We start from the raw sequence: 19,567 nt of genomic DNA on the forward strand, positions 1-19,567 counted from the left end.
ACTGTTATCATTTGAACTGCTACTTAAACTACAGCTATTAACCTTTTCTTCAAAAGCTTGGTTAATTTGCTGTTCTCTGTCTTCACTAGTTGACCATAAAGGAAGACACTTCAATAACTGAGGCTATCTAGATAGTTTATATTTTTTTCTTAGTACCCAATCTCCCTTCCTGCAATCTTCTGTACACTGAACAGTTAAAGCATTTCCTGTCTCACTAATTGGACCTGGTCGACCTCGAAAGTGGGGGAGGACAACTTTTAGTGGCCGAGAAACCTCGAAATTGTCGGACTTTTTCCAGTTTTTCGCTAATAACCCGAAAACGGTCCAAATTTTGAAAATACCGTTCCATGGAAAATAAAGAGGATAAAATCCTACGTCGATTACAAGAAAAAAATGTGTAAATTAATCCAGTAGTTGGATTTTTATGGGGATAAAAAAAAACAGCAAACTTTGCCAAAAACTGTGTTTTACCCACTTTAAATGTGCTGTAACTTTCCAGCATCAAATTTTGTCAACACCCCCTGTTTAAAAGTTCTAAAGAATCAATCCGTGAACTCAAAAAGCACCAACTCTTCGAAATTGGGCCAATTTCGAAATTTTTTTCGATTCATAAAGGAAAACTGAGGAGAATCTTAAATTAACACTATTGGATTTTCGCAATTTTTTATGCCTATGAGTATGGGAATCAATTAGAACTTAATTCTGAGGCTATATTTTGCCACCTGGATGCTTTTTTAATTTGTTTTAATGAATTTTGTGAAAATTTTAAAATCTAAATTTTGCATGACTGACCTGCTCCTAAAATTTAGAATCTACGTTTTTCACAAGTTTGTCGTGTACAGCTGGTTTCTTGTTTCCTACGTACACATTTAATGCCTGAAGACCTTTCTAAATGTAGTGGGTACATACATATCATAAAAAAGTTATCGGGAAAGAGATAGTTAAGTAAATACTTATAAAAATCATTTTATTTACGGCTTAAAATACAGGAAATATAATTTATTTATCTATTTTTAATTCCAACGTTACATAAAAGGTTAGGTATAACACTTATTTACAGGAATGCTTACAATAATTAGATAGATAATCGAAATATTTACAGTTTTGGTCGTTTTAATGGTCCCAGTTTAGCCACTTCTTCCTCAGGATGATTGGCGTTATTTGGTACTTCATGTTGGCCATCGTCAGGCTCTTCCACCTCAACAACTTAACAACTTTGCCCCAAAGTTCTTCATCCTCATCTTCCTCCTTATCGAGGTGGCGGTCCAAGTTTTTGTCGAGTTCGAGTCATCTGTGCAAAACCTCCCCACACAGTTCTTGCGCATAGTTGTACGCTTGAGGTCTGATTTGCGGCAAGTGCTTGCACTAATGCATCCCTTTTTGCAGCTGCAGAACATAGGTCCTAAAACGCATACCAGCTGTCCCGTCCCAAGCCCCATTCAAGTGGGTCTAGCGTGTTTCCCATCCACCACCGAACCGATAAAATTGTTAAAAATGACGGAAAAAACGTATAAATTGAGAGGAAATACAGCAAAATTCGGGGGAAATTGAGGGGGGAATGAGGCAGTACTTGCATGTCTTCTGCTTGGTGCAGGAAAATTTTTGTACATGGGAACGGGTATGCGACAGCAAGAAGGATACGAGGAAAAGTGTGGGATCCTGCGCGGTGTGGGATCCTTACCAGGTGGGATTGACGGAGGACATCGAGAGGGTGCAAAGAAGGGCAGCTCGTTTTGTATTATCGCGTTATAGAGGAGAGAGTGTGGCAGATATGATACACGAGTTGGGATGGAAGTCATTACAGCATAGACGTTTTTCGTCGCGGCGAGAGCTTTTTACGAAATTTCAGTCACCAACTTTCTCTTCCGAATGCGAAAATATTTTGTTGAGCCCAACCTACATAGGTAGGAATGATCATCAAAATAAAATAAGAGAAATCAGAGCTCGAACAGAAAGGTTTAGGTGTTCGTTTTTCCCGCTCGCTGTTCGGGAGTGGAATAGTAGAGAGATAGTATGATTGTGGTTCGATGAACCCTCTGCCGAGCACTTAAATGTGAATTGCAGAGTAGTCATGTAGATGTAGATGTAGAAGCATTGTAAAGCAGGAAAATAAACAGTTTTCGTCAAGAGCAGTAAGATGGTTGGAATAGAGTGTTTAACGTGGATGACCACTGAATGTAGAGTAATAAACTGATACCGAGTGTTTCAGAAGTGATGGTCAATATTCAAAGATATGACAGGAATTACCATTCTAAACAAAAAAGTCAAGTAAACGTGGGCTCTAAATCGCATGCCTTAAGAGCTATGGGCAATTCTTGATCTTCGATACTGTGAAACAAATCTCTTCTACTGCAAGCTCTTTGCTTTCCATACTTTAAGAAGTGGTAGAATACATCAAAACAAGAATAGAAAGGTCCAGTAAACACCTGCTCTAAAATCCGTACCTTAAGAGCTGTGAGCACTTGTTCATCTTCGCTACTTTGAAACACAGCTCTTCTAATGAACGAGTTCTCATAACTTTTAATGTATGCATCTTAGAGCACATGTTCACTAGACATTTTATTTTCTCAAAATATGGAAAGCAAAGAGCTTGCAGTCGACGAAATTCGTTACACAGTATGGAAGATTAAGAATTTATCATAACCCTTAAGGTATTCGTTTTAGAGCCCATGTTTACTTGACTTTTTTGTTTAGAATGATAATTCCTGTCTTATCCCTGAGTATTGACCATCACTTCTGAAACACCCAGTATATGTCAGATCACAAGCCCAGGCGTGACCTCAAAGTTATCGATAAACGTCTTATAAGTTTTTATAAAGTGTCCTTAGCTACAGAGCGTTGTATTACCAGGTGGGATCACTCCAATACACAACTACACAATGGATCTCGTGTTTGACCCTGTGCAGGACTGTTTAGTTGTTTTAAGCCCCCATAATAAGTATTTATAGTGTGCTTCACTGTACCCACCTGTCACAACCATGCGGTGTCAACTAACATATGTCTTTCAGGACAGTTGCTGTATAGTTTTTTAACAACGTTCTTCTGTATGTCTGTTGAGGTAATAGTGATACATGCAAGCTGACTGCTGTCTTTCATGCTTTCCTAGAAAAGAGAGCCATCTGCCTCTAAACTGACATGTAAGTGCGTTAAAGGATCATAGAAAGTAGATGGAGTGATCGTTTGAGAGGGGTTGTAAAGAGGTATGATTTAATGGTAGACTGATGATACATTCTAGAGAGAGGGAGACGTTCCTGTGGGTAATTTATCACACGTTTAACCTTTTTTTTTCGTTGTTCTTTCGGGGTGTATCAGTTGTGTGGTATAACTTACGATCGACTCGTATACAATTGCGAGTTCTGTGTGTGACTTAGAGCACTATCTACCTACGATCGTTATCAGAAAACCTCTCCATGCCACTGTCAGCAGAGGACTTGCAGCTCATGTGTGATGAAACACGTCCATCGATGAAAAGTCTGTTTGCTAGCCTCCTCTAGACGAACGAAGATTTAGGCAAGATACTCCACTTCTCTGTCATAACTTGGACGTAACTCGAATTTTCAGTTTCAGATAGACCAGCATGGAGAGCTGCATCAGACCTGTCTCAGGACTGAAGACCACAACAACAATAGGTACGAAGTGAATGTTACTGTACTTTTCATGTTCGTCCTATCCAAAATAAATGCATGTGGATCATCAGGATGAGGGAAAGTCTTAGGACTTTTTAGAAGATTGGTGTATAGAATGCCCAAATTTTCTCGTAGAAAATCAAATAGCACATGGGTATGCCAGGAATATGAACATATACTTATGAAAACTTTATAAATAACATGGAAAATTACATAAAGTCGGTAAAATTCGAGACAACCTGATATAATATCGAAGAATTTATATGAGATGTGCAAATATGAGGACGATATTACAAAGTATGTCAAATCGCGAAAACCTAGTAAGACTACGGAAAATAACTGAGATACATAAAATTAGATAAAATTACCATGAAATAAGTTCAGAGCACAATCAATAAAATGCGTGTTCTGGAGGAGGAGGACAGCAAACTGATGCTACATATACGCACCTTAATTGTGGAGAGAGGAGGCTTTCTTGAGACATGGCGTCAAGAATTCTGTATGTAAGAGGAAGATTACCAGGGGCGGTGGTGAACTCCGATAAGACTGTTACATTTCCTCTGGTTAGTAATTGTGGTCTATTTCCTCGTAAGATGTCACTTCTTCTTCGTACGCATTTTCGGCTGCCGACGAGCATTTTGTAGGACTACTGTTGTAAGCATTTCATAATTTATGGACCATATTTGGGCTTGAACTTTGTAAACAGCGGGCGTTATACACCTCTGGAAACCTATATAGTGTTTGTGTTATAAAGAATCGATGTTTTCTTTGCTAGACAAGGTAGTGGTTTTATCACTTTACAGTTTGCCACCACAGTATATCATAGAGAAATTTGCAGGAATAATGTATGTCATGCGCTGAAAATACATTTCTTGCATTGGAAGATTGAAAGCGTTGTTTTCTACACGCCTATCTGGTGCCTTCAGCCCGACCGCACACCACACGCCAAGTAGGTCAGAAATCGCACTGCACTAGCATTATAGCGTGTTTTAAGTGCAGAACAGTTTAGATTTGGAATATGTTTATCTCCCATGATCATTTCTCTCTTCCCCATATCTTCTTCATGTGGACACCTAACACAAGAACAATACTTCAGAATTGATAGCACAGTTGAATTAATTAAAATGTTTCAAACTACGTCCGTCTGGAGCTCCATCATGCATGTGCCACACATTTCCTCTTGACCGTCTGTTACATTATAACAACACTCTCATAAATACCATATATCTATAAGGGGTGCTAACCTCCTCGACATGTGAGCTTCTGGTGAGATCTTGTCCACTTGGGTGGGTGCCGTGAGTAAGACTGCTGTGGAACAATATTTGCTCAACAGCCGTTACGGACTCGGCTTACTCTGTTCGTTCACGAGACGTGGAATCTAGCGGGTATAGTACCCCCTACATCCGATCAGTTCCAAATTAAATCGAGGACAGTGTTACAGGGAGGGTTGTTCAAAGACAGTTCAGGGACATCTTTCAATCTCTAACTTTATCCTAAGATTGCGAGAGTGCTCTGTGACTCCCATCTGCATAGGGAAAAATGGGCGATCGTAATCGTAAATTATGACCTATGATCGAAGTGCTAGAAATATTTAGATCTATACAGGACGCTGTCTGATATACTTTGATGTTAGAGAATTAACAATGAATGAACATACTGCACACTCATCTATCTCCATTCTCAATCTAGTGCATGGAACGTGCAAAGTAGTGGAGGGGTGGTTTAGCAATGATATCGGAATTGGGAAATATGCTGTTGGTCGGCACTGGAATTAAGGAAAAACTGGTAAAATTGTTAAAACTGATTGCATTATCAACTGTGATGCTTATTACAGCAGATCGACGGTGTCCTTTCCATCCCAACCATCCACTAGTACACTGTTGATTGCCACATAATGATTGGCCGACATCATTTGTCTGAGATGGAGAGCGAGTATTGGTGTAGGAAGCACCTTCTGGGGATAGCCTGCACCAAAACAATGAATGTGTACATGACCGCCATATGAGAGGGATTAATCGAAATGGAACACCTAGACATCTGCTACCCTGTCACAGTGAAATATGAGTTTAAATATAGAAATCCCACAATGCCCCAAACTTTTCCAATTTCCATATATTATGATTTCTTCCGCATTTTTGTCGATAAGAAATACTGCCTATGTCTTTTATTTCAATCATCCTGTGTATAGTGGGAGCAACAGCATAATTTACACTGTGCAATTTCCATTTTTCTGTGATAGCTATCGGATTGATACGAATTAATGTCAGTTTAGCACCTGAAACAGACCTCAGAGTTGAAGTGAAGAAACCAAATGTATGTTGGTGTACAAAGCTGTAGTCATACGCTGCTTCGATATGTTACTGCAAAAAAACAGATGTATCATACAACAATACAGGAAGCCTCTCATGCAACTGATAGTGTGTGGGATATGGTGCTCCTACAGCACACGTAGTGAAACTTTACACTGCTCTGTTGAAGCAACTTCGATCACTAGCCACCTGTTCCAGTGGACCAGTGCTTGTACATTTAATGGGATCACCACATATGGTCAGTGCCAGTGCGCAGACATCTACATCTACATCTACATTTATACTCCGCAAGCCACCCAACGGTGTGTGGCGGAGGGCACTTTACGTGCCACTGTCATTACCTCTCTTTCCTGTTCCAGTCTCGTATGGTTCGCGGGAAGAACGACTGTCTGAAAGCCTCCGTGTGCGCTCGAATCTCCCTAATTTTACATTAGTGATCTCCTCGGGAGGTATAAGTAGGGGGAAGAAATATATTCGATACCTCATCCAGAAACGCACCCTCTCGAAAACTGGCGAGCAAGCTACACCGCGATGCAGAGCGCCTCTCTTGCAGAGTTTGCCACTTGAATTTGTTAAACATCTCCGTAACGCTATCACGGTTACCAAATAACCCTGTGACGAAACGCGCCGCTCTTCTTTGGATCTTCTCTATCTCCTCCGCCAACCCGATCTGGTACGGATCCCACAATGACGAGCAATACTCAAGTACAGGTCGAACGAGTGTTTTGTAAGCCACCTCCTTTGTTGATGGACTTCATTTTCGAAGGACTCTCCCAATGAATCTCAACCTGGTACCCGCCTTACCAACAATCAATTTTATATGATCATTCCACTTCAAATCGTTCCACACGCATACTCCCAGATACTTTACAGAAGTAACTGCTACCAGTGTTTGTTCCGCTATCATATAATCATACAATAAAGGATCCTTCTTTCTATGTATTCGCAATACATTACATTTGTCTATGTTAAGCGTCAGTTGCCACTCCCTGCACCAAGTGCCTATCCGCTGCAGATATTCCTGCATTTCGCTGCAATTTTCTAATGCTGCAACTTCTCTGTATACTACAGCATCATCCGCGAAAAGCCGCATGGAACTTCCGACACTATCTACTAGGTCATTTATATATATATTGTGAAAAGCAATGGTCCCATAACACTCCCCTTGGCACACCAGAGGTTACTTTAACGTCTGTAGACGTCTCTCCATTGATAACAACATGCTGTGTTCTGTTTACTAAAAACTCTTCAATCCAGCCACACAGCTGGTCTGATATTCCGTGGGCTCTTACTTTATCAGGTGACAGAGCGGAACTGTATCGAGCGCCTTCCGGAAGTCAAGAAAAATAGCATCTACCTGGGAGCCAGTATCTAATATTTTCTGGGTCTCATGAACAAATAAAGCGAGTTGGGTCTCACACGATCTCTGTTTCCGGAATCCATGTTGATTCCTACAGAGTAGATTCTGGGTTTCCAAAAACGACATGATACTCGAGCAAAAAACATGTTCTAAAACTCTACAACAAATCGACGTCAGAGATATAGGCCTATAGTTTTGCGCATCTGCTCGACGACCCTTCTTGAAGACTGGGACTACCTGTGCTCTTTTCCAATCGTTTGGAACCTTCTGTTCCTCTAGAGACTTGCGGTACACGGCTGTTAGAAGGGGGGCTAGTTCTTTCGCGTACTCTGTGTAGAATCGAATTGGTATCACGTCAGGTCCAGTGGACTTTCCTCTGAGTGATTCCAGTTGCTTTTCTATTCCTTGGACACTTATTTCGATGTCAGCCATTTTTTCGTTTGTGCGAGGATTTAGAGAAGGAACTGCAGTGCGGTCTTCCTCTGTGAAACAGCTTTGGAAAAAGGTGTTTAGTATTTCAGCTTCACACGTGTCATTTTGTGTTTCAATGCCATCATCATCCCGGAGTGTCTGGATATGCTGTTTCGAGCCACTTACTGATTTAGCATAAGACCAGAACTTCCTAGGATTTTCTGTCAAGTCGGTACATAGAATTTTACTTTCGAATTCACTGAACGCTTCACGCATAGCCATCCTTACGCTAACTTCGACATCGTTTAGGTTCTGTTTGTCGGAGAGGTTTTGGCTGCGTCTAAACTTGAAGTGAAGCTCTCTTTGCTTTCCCAGTAGTTTCCGAACTTTGTTGTTGTACCACGGTGGGTTTTTCCTGTCCCTCACAGTTTTACTCGGCACGTACCTGTCTAAAACACATTTTACGATTGCCTTAAACTTTTTCCATAAACATTCAACATTGTAAGTGTCGGAACAGAAATTTTCGTTTTGATCTGTTAGGTAGTCTGAAATCTGCCTTCTATTACTCTTGCTAAACAGTTAAGCCTTCCTCCCTTTTTTTATATTCCTATTAACTTCCATATTCAGGGATGCTGCAACGGCCTTATGATCACTGATTCCCTGTTCTGCACATACAGAGTCGAAAAGTTCGGGTCTGTTTGTTATCAGTAGGTCCAAGATGTTATCTACACGAGTCGGTTCTCTGTTTAATTGCTCAAGGTAATTTTCGGATAGTGCACTCAGTATAATGTCACTCGATGCTCTGTCCCTACCACCCATCCTAAACATCTGAGTGTCCCAGTCTATATCTGGTAAACTGAAATCTCCACCTAAGACTATAACATGCTGAGAAAATTTATGTGAAATGTATTCCAAATTTTCTCTCAGTTGTTCTGCCACTAATGCTGCTGAGTCGGGAGGTCGGTAAAAGGAGCCAATTATTAACCTAGTTCAGTTGTCGAGTGTAATCTCCACCCATAATAATTCACAGGAACTATCCACTTCTACTTCACTACAGGATAAACTACTACTAACAGCGACGAACACTCCACCACCGGTTGCATGCAATCTATCCTTTCTAAACACCTGCTGTACCTTTGTAAAAATTTCAGCAGAATTTATCTCTGGCTTCAGAGTTCCGGTACTTTACCAACGCAGCTTCGACAGTTTACAATTACAATACCAATTGCTGCTTGGTCCCCGCATGTCCTGACTTTGACCCGCACCCATTGAGGCTGTTGCCCTTTCTGTACTTGTCCGAGGCCATCTAACCTAAAAAGCCGCCCAGCCCACGCCACACAACCCCTGCTACCCGTGTAGCCGCTTGTTGCGTTTAGTGGACTCCTGACCTATCCAGCGGAACCCGAAACCCCACCACCCTACGGCGCAAGTCGAGGAATCTGCAGCCCACATGGTCGCAGAACCGTCTCAGCCTCTGATTCAGACCCTCCACTCGTCTCTGTACCAAAGATCTGCAGTCAGTCCTGTCGACGATGCTGCAGATGGTGAGCTCTGCTTTCATCCCGCTAGCGAGACTGGCAGTCTTCACCAAATCAGATAGCCGCCGGAAGCCAGAGAGGATTTCCTCCGATCCATAGCGACACACATCATTGGTGCCGACATGAGCGACCACCTGCAGATGGGTGCACCCTGTACCCTTCATGGCATCCGGAAGGACCCTTTCCACATCTGGAATGACTCCCCCCGGTATGCACACGGAGTGCACATTGGTTTTCTTCCACTCTCTTGCTGCCATATCCCTAAGGGGCCCCATTACGCGCCTGACGTTGGAGCTCCCAACTACCAGTAAGCCCACCCTCTGCGACCGCCCGGATCTTGCAGACTGAGGGGCAACCTCTGGAATAGGACAAGCAGCCATGTCAGGCCGAAGATCAGTATCAGTCTGAGACAGAGCCTGAAACCGGTTCGTCAGATAAACAGGAGAGGCCTTCCGTTCAGCCCACCAGAATGTCTTTCGCCCCTGCCACACCTTGAGACGACCTCCCACTCTACCACAGGTGAGGGATCAGCGTCAATGTGGGCAGTATCCCGGGCAGCCACAGTCTTAGTCCTATCAGAGGATGCGTGGGACGAGCTGGCCGTCCCCGACAAACCCCCATCTGGACCCCCACAGTGATGCCCATTGGCAACAGCCTCAAGCTGTGTGACTGAAGCCAACACTGCCTGAAGCTGGGAGTGAAGGCATGCCAACTCAGCCTGCAACCGAACACAGCAGTTGCAGTCCCTATCCATGCTAAAAACTGTTGTGCAAAGAAACGTCTGAGCTAATCTACAGAGAGCGCAAACAAATCAACACAAAATTTAAGCGGTTATTAAAATACAAGATTTCCTAGTAAATGCAGGAATGCTGCTACTTGCGCACTGTTGACACTGCTCGGCGGCGGATGGAGACTACGCGAATTTACACTATTCAGGTACTAAAACGCGATGCTACAACTCTCAAATACTATAATACGCCCGAAATTTATGAGTTAAACAATGCAGGTACCAAAAACACGCAAAGAAATTAAGAATTAAAATATGTAACAAATGAGTGAGCTAGGAGTATACGACTTGCTGCTGCAGCTACTTATCCAACGGCGGCAGGGAGCACAGTATTTGTTCCCGATATATCAGAAGACAGGGACGTGGTAATATCTTGTGGAGTTCTCTATCGTGTGGCGTTTGCAGAGTTTTTATAGTTCATAGATTTTTTTTCCGTTGGATGGTACAAAATAACAAGACGGGAGAGAATCGTTTGGTGACAAACACAAATCACCTCACCCTGAGAGACACAGACGTTCTTCAGACCATAATACCTGTATGTAGTTTGGAGATACACTGCAACCCAGTAGCAAAATCCTCATGCTTCCTCCAGTTCCTGTATGATGTGGAGTCTTCCCGATAAGAAACATCACCGCAACCACTCGTACTGTCTTTTCTACATGGTGTTTCAAAAATGACCGGTATATTTGAAACGGCAATAAAAACTAAACGAGCAGCGATAGAAATACACCGTTTGTTGCAATATGCATGGGACAACAGTACATTTTCAGGCGGACAAACTTTCGAAATTACAGTAGTTACAATTTTCAACAACAGATGGCACTGCAAGTAATGTGAAAGATATAGAAGACAACGCAGTCTGTGGGTGCGCCATTCTGTACGTCGTCTTTCTGCTGTAAGCGTGTGCTGTTCACAACGTGCAAGTGTGCTGTGGACAACATGGTTTATTCCTTAGAACAGAGGATTTTTCTGGTGTTGGAATTCTACCGCCTAGAACACAGTGTTGTTGCAACAAGACGAAGTTTTCAACGGAGGTTTAATGTAACCAAAGGACCGAAAAGCGAGACAATAAAGGATCTGTTTGAAAAATTTCAACGGACTGGGAACGTGACGGATGAACGTGCTGGAAAGGTAGGGCGACCGCGTACGGCAACCACAGAGGGCAACGCGCAGCTAGTGCAGCAGGTGATCCAACAGCGGCCTCGGGTTTCCGTTCGCCGTGTTGCAGCTACGGTCCAAATGACACCAACGCCCACGTATCGTCTCATGCGCCAGAGTTTACACCTCTATCCATACAAAATTCAAACGCGGCAATCCCTCAGCGCCGCTACCATTGCTGCACGAGAGACATTCGCTAACGATATAGTACACAGGATTGATGACGGCGATATGCATGTGGGCAGCATTTGGTTTACTGACGAAGCTTATTTTTACCTGGACGGCTTCGTCAATAAACAGAACTGGCGCATATGGGGAACAGAAAAGCCCCATGTTGCAGTCCCATCTCCCTGCATCCTCAAAAAGTACTGGTCTGGGCCGCCATTTCTTCCAAAGGAATCATTGGCCCATTTTTCAGATCCGAAACGATTACTGCATCACGCTATCTGGACATTCTTCGTGAATTTGTGGCGGTACAAACTGCCTTAGACGACACTGCGAACACCTCATGGTTTATGCAAGATGGTGCCCGGCCACATCGCACGGCCTACGTCTTGAATTTCCTGAATGAATCTTTCGATGATCGTGTGATTGCTTTGGGCTATCCGAAACATACAGGAGGCGGCGTGGATTGGCCTCCCTATTCGCCAGACATGAACCCCTGTGACTGCTTTCTGTGGGGACACTTGAAAGACCAGGTGTACCGCCAGAATCCAGAAACAATTGAACAGCTGAAGCAGTACATCTCATCTGCATGTGAAGCCATTCCGCCAGACACGTTGTCAAAGGTTTCGGGTAATTTCATTCAGAGACTACGCCATATTATTGCTACGCATGGTGGATATGTGGAAAATATCGTACTATAGAGTTTCCCAGACCGCAGCGCCATCTGTTGTTGACAATTGTAACTACTGTAATTTCGAAAGTTTGTCTGCCTGAAAATTTACTGTTGTCCCAAGCATATTGCAACAAACGGTGTATTTCTATCGCTGCTCGTTTAGTTTGTATTGCCGTTTCAAATATACCGGTCATTTTTGAAACACCCTGCATTATCTAGTGTTGCAGGAGAAAGCTTCATTTGGTCCTCGCCTTACAAACTGTACACATTTGGCTGAGCTATGACAACATGTTCCCATTTCCACTGATTGTTCAAAACACGGTCTTGTCACATTAACACAGTTCACCCTGTTTCTCCATGGGATGCAGAAAGTCTTAGATATAGCACTCTCCAACTTCCGTTCAGTTCCGACTTAAACTGGAACGATCACATCGGTAAAGCTGCAGGGAGGGCGAGGCAGAGCCTGCGGAATAGTTACAAGATTCAGATGGACCGCCTTAAAAACCACGCTGGATTTTTGCTGCATAGAATAGTTAGCAGATAGCTTCGAAAAAAGTGACTCGTTTCAAGATATGAGAGTGGCATGAATATGATTCACCAGTGGGTGTAATAATTAAAAGATGTCTCATAGGATCCACCACAAGTATGTGGCTTTCTACCAGGAAGCGTAATACTATCAGCGACTCTTGCATGTGCCTGTAGAACCAAGACCACTTTTTATGCAGGATGACTGTAATATAGTCACTGTGATCGTATTGGTAATAGCTCGGTCCTTACGTGAAATGTATGGTGTCAGCACTAGAAACCTGCAGTTAGCTTCTCGATAGTGTCCCCCAAGAAGAACATCGTCTTCGCTCCAGGGATTCCCATTTGACCTACCTGGTGAGTGTAATTCCACTGCCGATAAAGAAAACTTACTCAGCCATGCAAATTGACTCTCACGATCAATTTAATTAGCCCATCAATTTGATGTTAATGACGTGCTAGGATACCACGGATATGAGTCTTGAGTTGGAGCAGTAATAAGGCGTTTTTTTCCGTTGCAGCGATGTCTTTTAACGAAATTTCAGTATTTCGCCTACACAGGGATAGACAACCATCGTCTGATGAATTATCGAATTTATGAAGTGATATGTAGAATAAACCTGATATTTACAAGTTATCTGTGCTTCTACCATAAGAGACTTCGCATGTGGCGAGATATTTGGCTCCTTTAAGCGAGTTCGAAAGTGTGGAAGCATCCTGTGATAGAGGTAGATCATAGCACTCTGTCATGTGCCAAAAATGAGTTTAATATTCTAGTTCTGTCATGCAGGACGTGAAAGATAATAAAAGATTTTTCCTTCCCGACGAGAAAATACTTAGAGGAAATATAGCCCATGCCATAGTGTTGTATAAGACTTACGTAACAAGTGTGAAAAACCGTGTATGCGCTGATTTCTTCTGTCTTAGAAAACTTGTATAAAGAGGAGAAATCTACAGTTCGCGTGAGAAATTTGAGGTGTATGGTCAACAACATTGCTGCTTCACATTGGGTAATGTGGATTTTTTAAACTGGATACTGTATACGCACAAGCCTCAGTTGTTTATGTTTCGCTGTGAACCGCGGCTGCCTGCAGGAACGGTCACGAGGTGTTGGCGACCTGATGTAACGGATTATCTCAGCCTGTGACGGACAGTTAGGTACAAAGAATGCACCAACCTGTCTGCTCTTGTAATCGTCAGCGAGAGCTCGCGATGAGATCAGTGTGCTGAGTGAGCAGGGATAGAAATTGACGTTTGTGAGTGTGGCCAAGCGGTTCTAGGCGCTTCAGTCTGAAACCGCGCGACCGCTCTGGTCGCAGGTTCGAATCCTGCCTCGGGCATGGATGTGTGTGATGTCCTTAGGTTAGTTAGGTTTAAGTAGTTCTATGTTCTAGGGGACTGATGACCTCAAAATGGTTCAAATGGCTCTGAGCACTATGGGACTTAACATCTGAGGGCATCAGTCCCCTAGAACTTAGAACTATTTAAACCTAACTAACCTAAGGACATCACACACATCCTTGCCCGAGGCAGGATTCGAACCTGCGACCGTAGTGGTCGCGCGGTTCCAGACTGAAGCGCCTAGAACCGCTTGGCCACACTGGCCGGCGACTGATGACCTCAGATGTTAAGTCCCACAGTGCTCAGAGCCATTTGATTTTAACGTTTCTGTAGCGTAGAGAAGATTCAATATGGGGCGTGTGTTTGCACTGGACGTACTGATAACATCCGGATTCCTACCTCTTCAGTCATCCCCGGATACTTCCATGGTTGGAGGTGGTGTACTATGGCAGACACGCGCGTCCATGACTGCGGCGGTTGCAGCCGCGGCTATAGTTTTCACTGACCTCACAGCGTTGGCGCCGGTGGCGTATAAGAGGTTGGCACGCTGCTTGTGGACCTTGCAACATGAACGCGCAGGAAATATGAGTGTTTCAGCAATCTCCGAGATCTAGTCATGACTACTGTTACAGACTGGCTCATAGTTTAAGTGTATTGTGTTTAGTGCTTCTCAATATACAGCAGAGGACTCTGTCTTGCATAGGTATTTGTTATTGTTGTTGTTACTATCCCATTACATGGTACTCCCTTCCACCACCTTCCAACTGTAGCGGAGAGGACCAGTTTAGGAATTCTGTAATGCTTTAAAAACCCAATCACACCGTCAAATTCCCAACTGATCAATTTATTGTTTCCAATTGTTGTATTGTGAGCACGCATGCATTCGGTATGGGCGGGCATGGCTCAGGTGGGTGCGGGGTCTCTTTCCCAGTCAGTGCGGATGGGGCTGTCCTGGAGTCGGTGGACGGGAGAATTTTTTTCACCAGATATGTTTAGTGAAAACGTTGCGCTGGAGGATGGCGTTTGTGCTCTGAAAGATCTCGGATATATTTAGCGCTACGATCTATTTGTGGTGGAAATTTCGTTACTCGATTTGCATAATGTTTGCGAGTGATACTCAAATGTTGAAAATATGTTTTATTACGAAGAAGGGTCATCGTAAGATGGAGCTGAGTGTTTTAAGTGATCTGCTTGAATCCTGTAAATCGTTAAACAATTAATTTGATAAGGTAGTGCAAATGGATTATTTCACTCTATGACATGGAGACAGCTCTCCCTTTGTATCTAGCATTAGCCAACAGGAAAACAGTACTCTGAGGAGAGATGAAAACCTCCATCTACATATTTGGAAACGTTGGTTCAGACATACAAACAGGGAGTCGCCTCTGCGGAAAGACAGAGACAGGACGCGAATCTGGAATTTCCCGATCAACAGAATGCCGCCTCTTGGTGCTCTGTTTGGGGGCCGCGAGATTACAGGACCGTGGTTGGTGGTATTTAGTAACGTTATCTGTAATTAGGACATTGAGTGGTTTTGAACATCGACACATGCGCGGGAGACTTCAAACGGTGGATGCTATACTGCACTCCATTCACGATAGGTAGACAACTTCTGCTGGACTCAGCTGTCAGTGCAATGTGATGGCTGTAAGTTTCTCGATCTTTACAAAAAAGGTTTTGCCACTGGAATTTGGGTAATTTGTTCGTCTGAAGAAAGTGGTAGTGGGTTTCGAAAAACGTCATGAACTTTTAGAAAATTCCTTAACTAAATAAATAAACTACATTCCAAACACCACCTTGTATCCCATAAATTGTTTAAATAAACAATATTCCGCACATTGCCTTGTCTACTACAAGTTGTTTAAACAATATTCCATACACTGCAATCGATTCCCCACCAAATTCTTTAAATTAATAAATAAACTATATTCTATACACCACCTTGTATCCCATAAATTGTTTAAATAAACAATATTCCGCACATTGACTTGTCTACCACAAATTGTTTGAAAAATATTCCATGTGCTACACTCTACCTCCCACCAAATTTTTTGAATAAATAAATAAATTCTATCGCACCTTGTATCCTACTAATTGTTTAAATAAACAATATCCCACACATTGTCTATCAGATATTGTTTAAACAATATAAACACTGCATTCGATTTCCTACCAAATTCTGTAAATAAATAATAAACTATATTTCATACACCACCTTGTGTCCTATAAATTGTTTAAATAAAAATATTCTTCACATTGTCTAAATTGTTTGAACAATGTTTCATACATTGCAAATGATTTCCCACCAAATGGCAATCAACTGAGTCTTTTCCCTGAAATTATCAGGTGGTGAGGGGGGCTTGGAGCTTTCACAAATGGGTAGCGGTTAATTAATTGACGAATTAATTAATCAGTCAATCAATTTGATATCAAAATTTTGCTTGTGTCAGCGAGGGGAGTTCCCAGAGGGGGCAGGAGGAGGAGGAGGAGGAGGAGGAGGAGGAGGGAGGGAAGGAAGATTAGGATGATAGGTAACAGTGACATGGAAAACCACTTAACTGAACAATAGGCTAAGGACCTGTCAATGAAAAGGACAGATTATCCTCAGCGGGTCATAATCCTCTTAGCAGAACAACAGGTTGAGGACCTGTCAATCAAAAGAGAACAATACATTTGCCCCTGAATGCATACTTGTCCCTGAAGTAGGTAACACGCAATGTTAAGCGAAACTGAGGTAAGGAGCGAAAGCTGTACCATCTCGCTAATACGACCTTAAGACCATACCCTTTGATTACACAGTAGCAGTCCGAAACAGATTTAATGCATTGGAGTTATAAGACAAAAACCTACAAGTGCTGCTGACAAAAGTACCCAATACTGTCTAGGAGGCAGCAGAAAAACACATTCCCAATAAAAAGAATAACAAGAAGGCCAGATGACTATTGGCTGAAGCATTGCAAGTTGCAGAAGAACGAAGATAGGCAAAAATAAAAGGGGATAGATAGCAATGTTTAAATTATATACAGAGTTTCAGAAGTTAGCTAGAAGAGATAAAAATGTCTTCTCAAACGAACAGTGCAGCGAAGTTGAAGATAATAACAGAATGGGGGAAGACAAGGGATCATTACAAGAAAATTAAACACATCAAAGGAAAGTTCCAGGCAAAAAGTGGAATGATAAAAGATAGAAATAGGAAATATCTAAGAGATGTAGTGGACATTAAGCAAAGACAAAGAGAATATGTAAGAGATCTATATAACAATATAAGAAAAAAATTTAAACTGCTAATGCTGACAATGAAGAAGTTAATGTTATTTTACAACTAGAACCATATATTTTGGAGAATGAAGCCAAATGGGCAAACAAAACTAATGGACATGATGGAATTCCAGCATAATTGTTCAAGGTCTTTGGAAAGAATGCAGTGAAAGTGCTGCATTCAGTGTACCAGAAAATATGGACCATGCAACAGTGGCCAGAAAACTATAATAGATCAGTATTCATCCTGATACCAAAGAAGGAAATTTCTAAAGAATGCACAGATCACCGAACAATTGCACTTACTTCACATGCTAGCAAAATCATGCTGAAAATCTTACAAAATAGACTTCGCCAGTATCTAGAGCGAGAATTACCAGAAGAACAAGCTGGATTTCGTAAAGGAAGAGGAACCAGACATCAAATTGCCAACATTCGCTGGATTATGGAAAAGGCAAGAGAATTACAGAAAGCCCTGTATCTCTCTCTGCTTTATTGATTATCCCAAAGCCTTTGACTGTGTCGGACACAATAAATTATGGGAAGTACTCGAAAATATGGGAGTAGCAGATTATCTCATTCATCTCATATGGAATTTATACTCTGACCAAGAGGCCACAGTAAGAACTATGTATGAAACAAATGGATCAAGATTCAGAAAGGGTACCGGCAAGGCTGCATATTATGACCTTACTTATTTAATCTGTATGCAGAGCACATTATGAGGAATGTCAAGCTAGATGAAGAAGAAGCCGGAATTAAAGTAGATGAGATAAATATAAACAACCTTAGATATGCAGATGATACTATACTGTTGGTAAAGAGTGAAGAAGAGTTAAAGACTCCCTTGATGAAGGTGAAAGAATAAAGTTAAAAAGCTGGTCTTAGGCTGAATGTTAAGAAAACGAAAATATGGCAACTACACCTATCATTTTATGGCATATAAGAGGAGAAACAATGACGGTAGTGTCTGCATTAATTGATCTCGGTTCCCAGATTTCTGCTGATAGTGACAGCAGCCATGAAATCGGGAGACACTTGCTGCTTGGTAGAAAGGCAGTGTCAAACCTTGACAACGCTTTAAGTAGTAGAGATATAACTTTAGCCAGAAAGATCCGTATTGTAAGGATTATGGTCTTTCCAGTTGTGATGTATTTATGTGGGACCTGGGCCATTAGAAAGGCGAAGAACAGACTCCTTTGAATTGTGATGTTGCAGGAAACTTCTTACACTCCCATGGTCTGCAAAGAGAACGAATAGGTCGATATTAGAGCAAATGAGAGTGCTCCCTGGAAGCTCTGACACTAAAACAAAAGCTGACCTACTTTAGACACGAGAAGACATGTTTTACTGGAAAAAAACACTAATGTTGGGGAAGATCGAAGGCACTAGAAGAAGAGGACGTCAGAAGATTAGATGAATCGATGGCATCACAGAAGTAATGTGCTCCAACCTGGAAAGCCTACGAGAGAAAGTGCAGGACAGAAAAAATTGGCGTGTTTTGGTTAATGGGATCAGGGAGAATCGGAACCGACTACACGAGTAGAGAGTGAGAGAGTAGGGGTCTTTATAGTAACGCTTCACGTGGACACGTTGAACCACTTGACAATATGTGCATAACTCTCTTTAAATCACTCGAAGCACGATGAACTTTCCTCAGTCACCAATGTCACGTGATTACCGTAATGTCACCCCATGTTTCTGATAACAGCCGCGAGAGGCCAAGTGCAACAGTATCGTGCCTGGGTAATAAATGCGTATACTCAACATCATCTAATCCCTTATAATTAACCCACCCCTCTGACTGTTAACCCCTCTGCCATATACGTTTTTATTAATCGAAACACAGTACAGGCTGTCCTATCTTTAAGTACTTTAAAAACCAAGCCCGACCGGCTAGCCGCTCGGTCTCACGCGCTGCTTCCCGAGCTGTAAGGCGTGCCGGTCCCTACACGAATCCGTCCAGCGGATTAGTATCGACGTCCGGTGTGCCGGCTGGCCTGTGGATGGTTTTTATGGAGGTTTTCCATCTGCCTCGGCGAATGCGGGCTGGTTCCCCTTATTCTGCCTCAGTCTCCACGTACGCATACGTCATATTTACTCTACCACGCGAACATTTGGGTTACACTCGTCTGGTATGAGACGTTCCCAGGGGGTGGAGAGGGGGGGAGGGTGGAAGAGACCACTGGGGGCCGAATCACACACTTTTGGTGTGGGGCGCGATGGAGTGGGTGGACTGCTGTGACCTGTTGTGTACCACTGAGAGCTACAGCGGGATGAAGCCTCACCTGTCGTTTCTAGGTCCCTGGTTCAATACACAACACACACACTTAAAAACCATGTCTGGAGAATAGCTGTTACCTGAAACAACCGCCCCCTCCCCCACATGTATGGTCCAACCAACCATCTCTCGCAC

Source organism: Schistocerca gregaria, chromosome X (genome assembly GCF_023897955.1).
Source record: "Schistocerca gregaria isolate iqSchGreg1 chromosome X, iqSchGreg1.2, whole genome shotgun sequence".
In the NCBI taxonomy this organism is placed as follows: domain Eukaryota; kingdom Metazoa; phylum Arthropoda; class Insecta; order Orthoptera; family Acrididae; genus Schistocerca; species Schistocerca gregaria.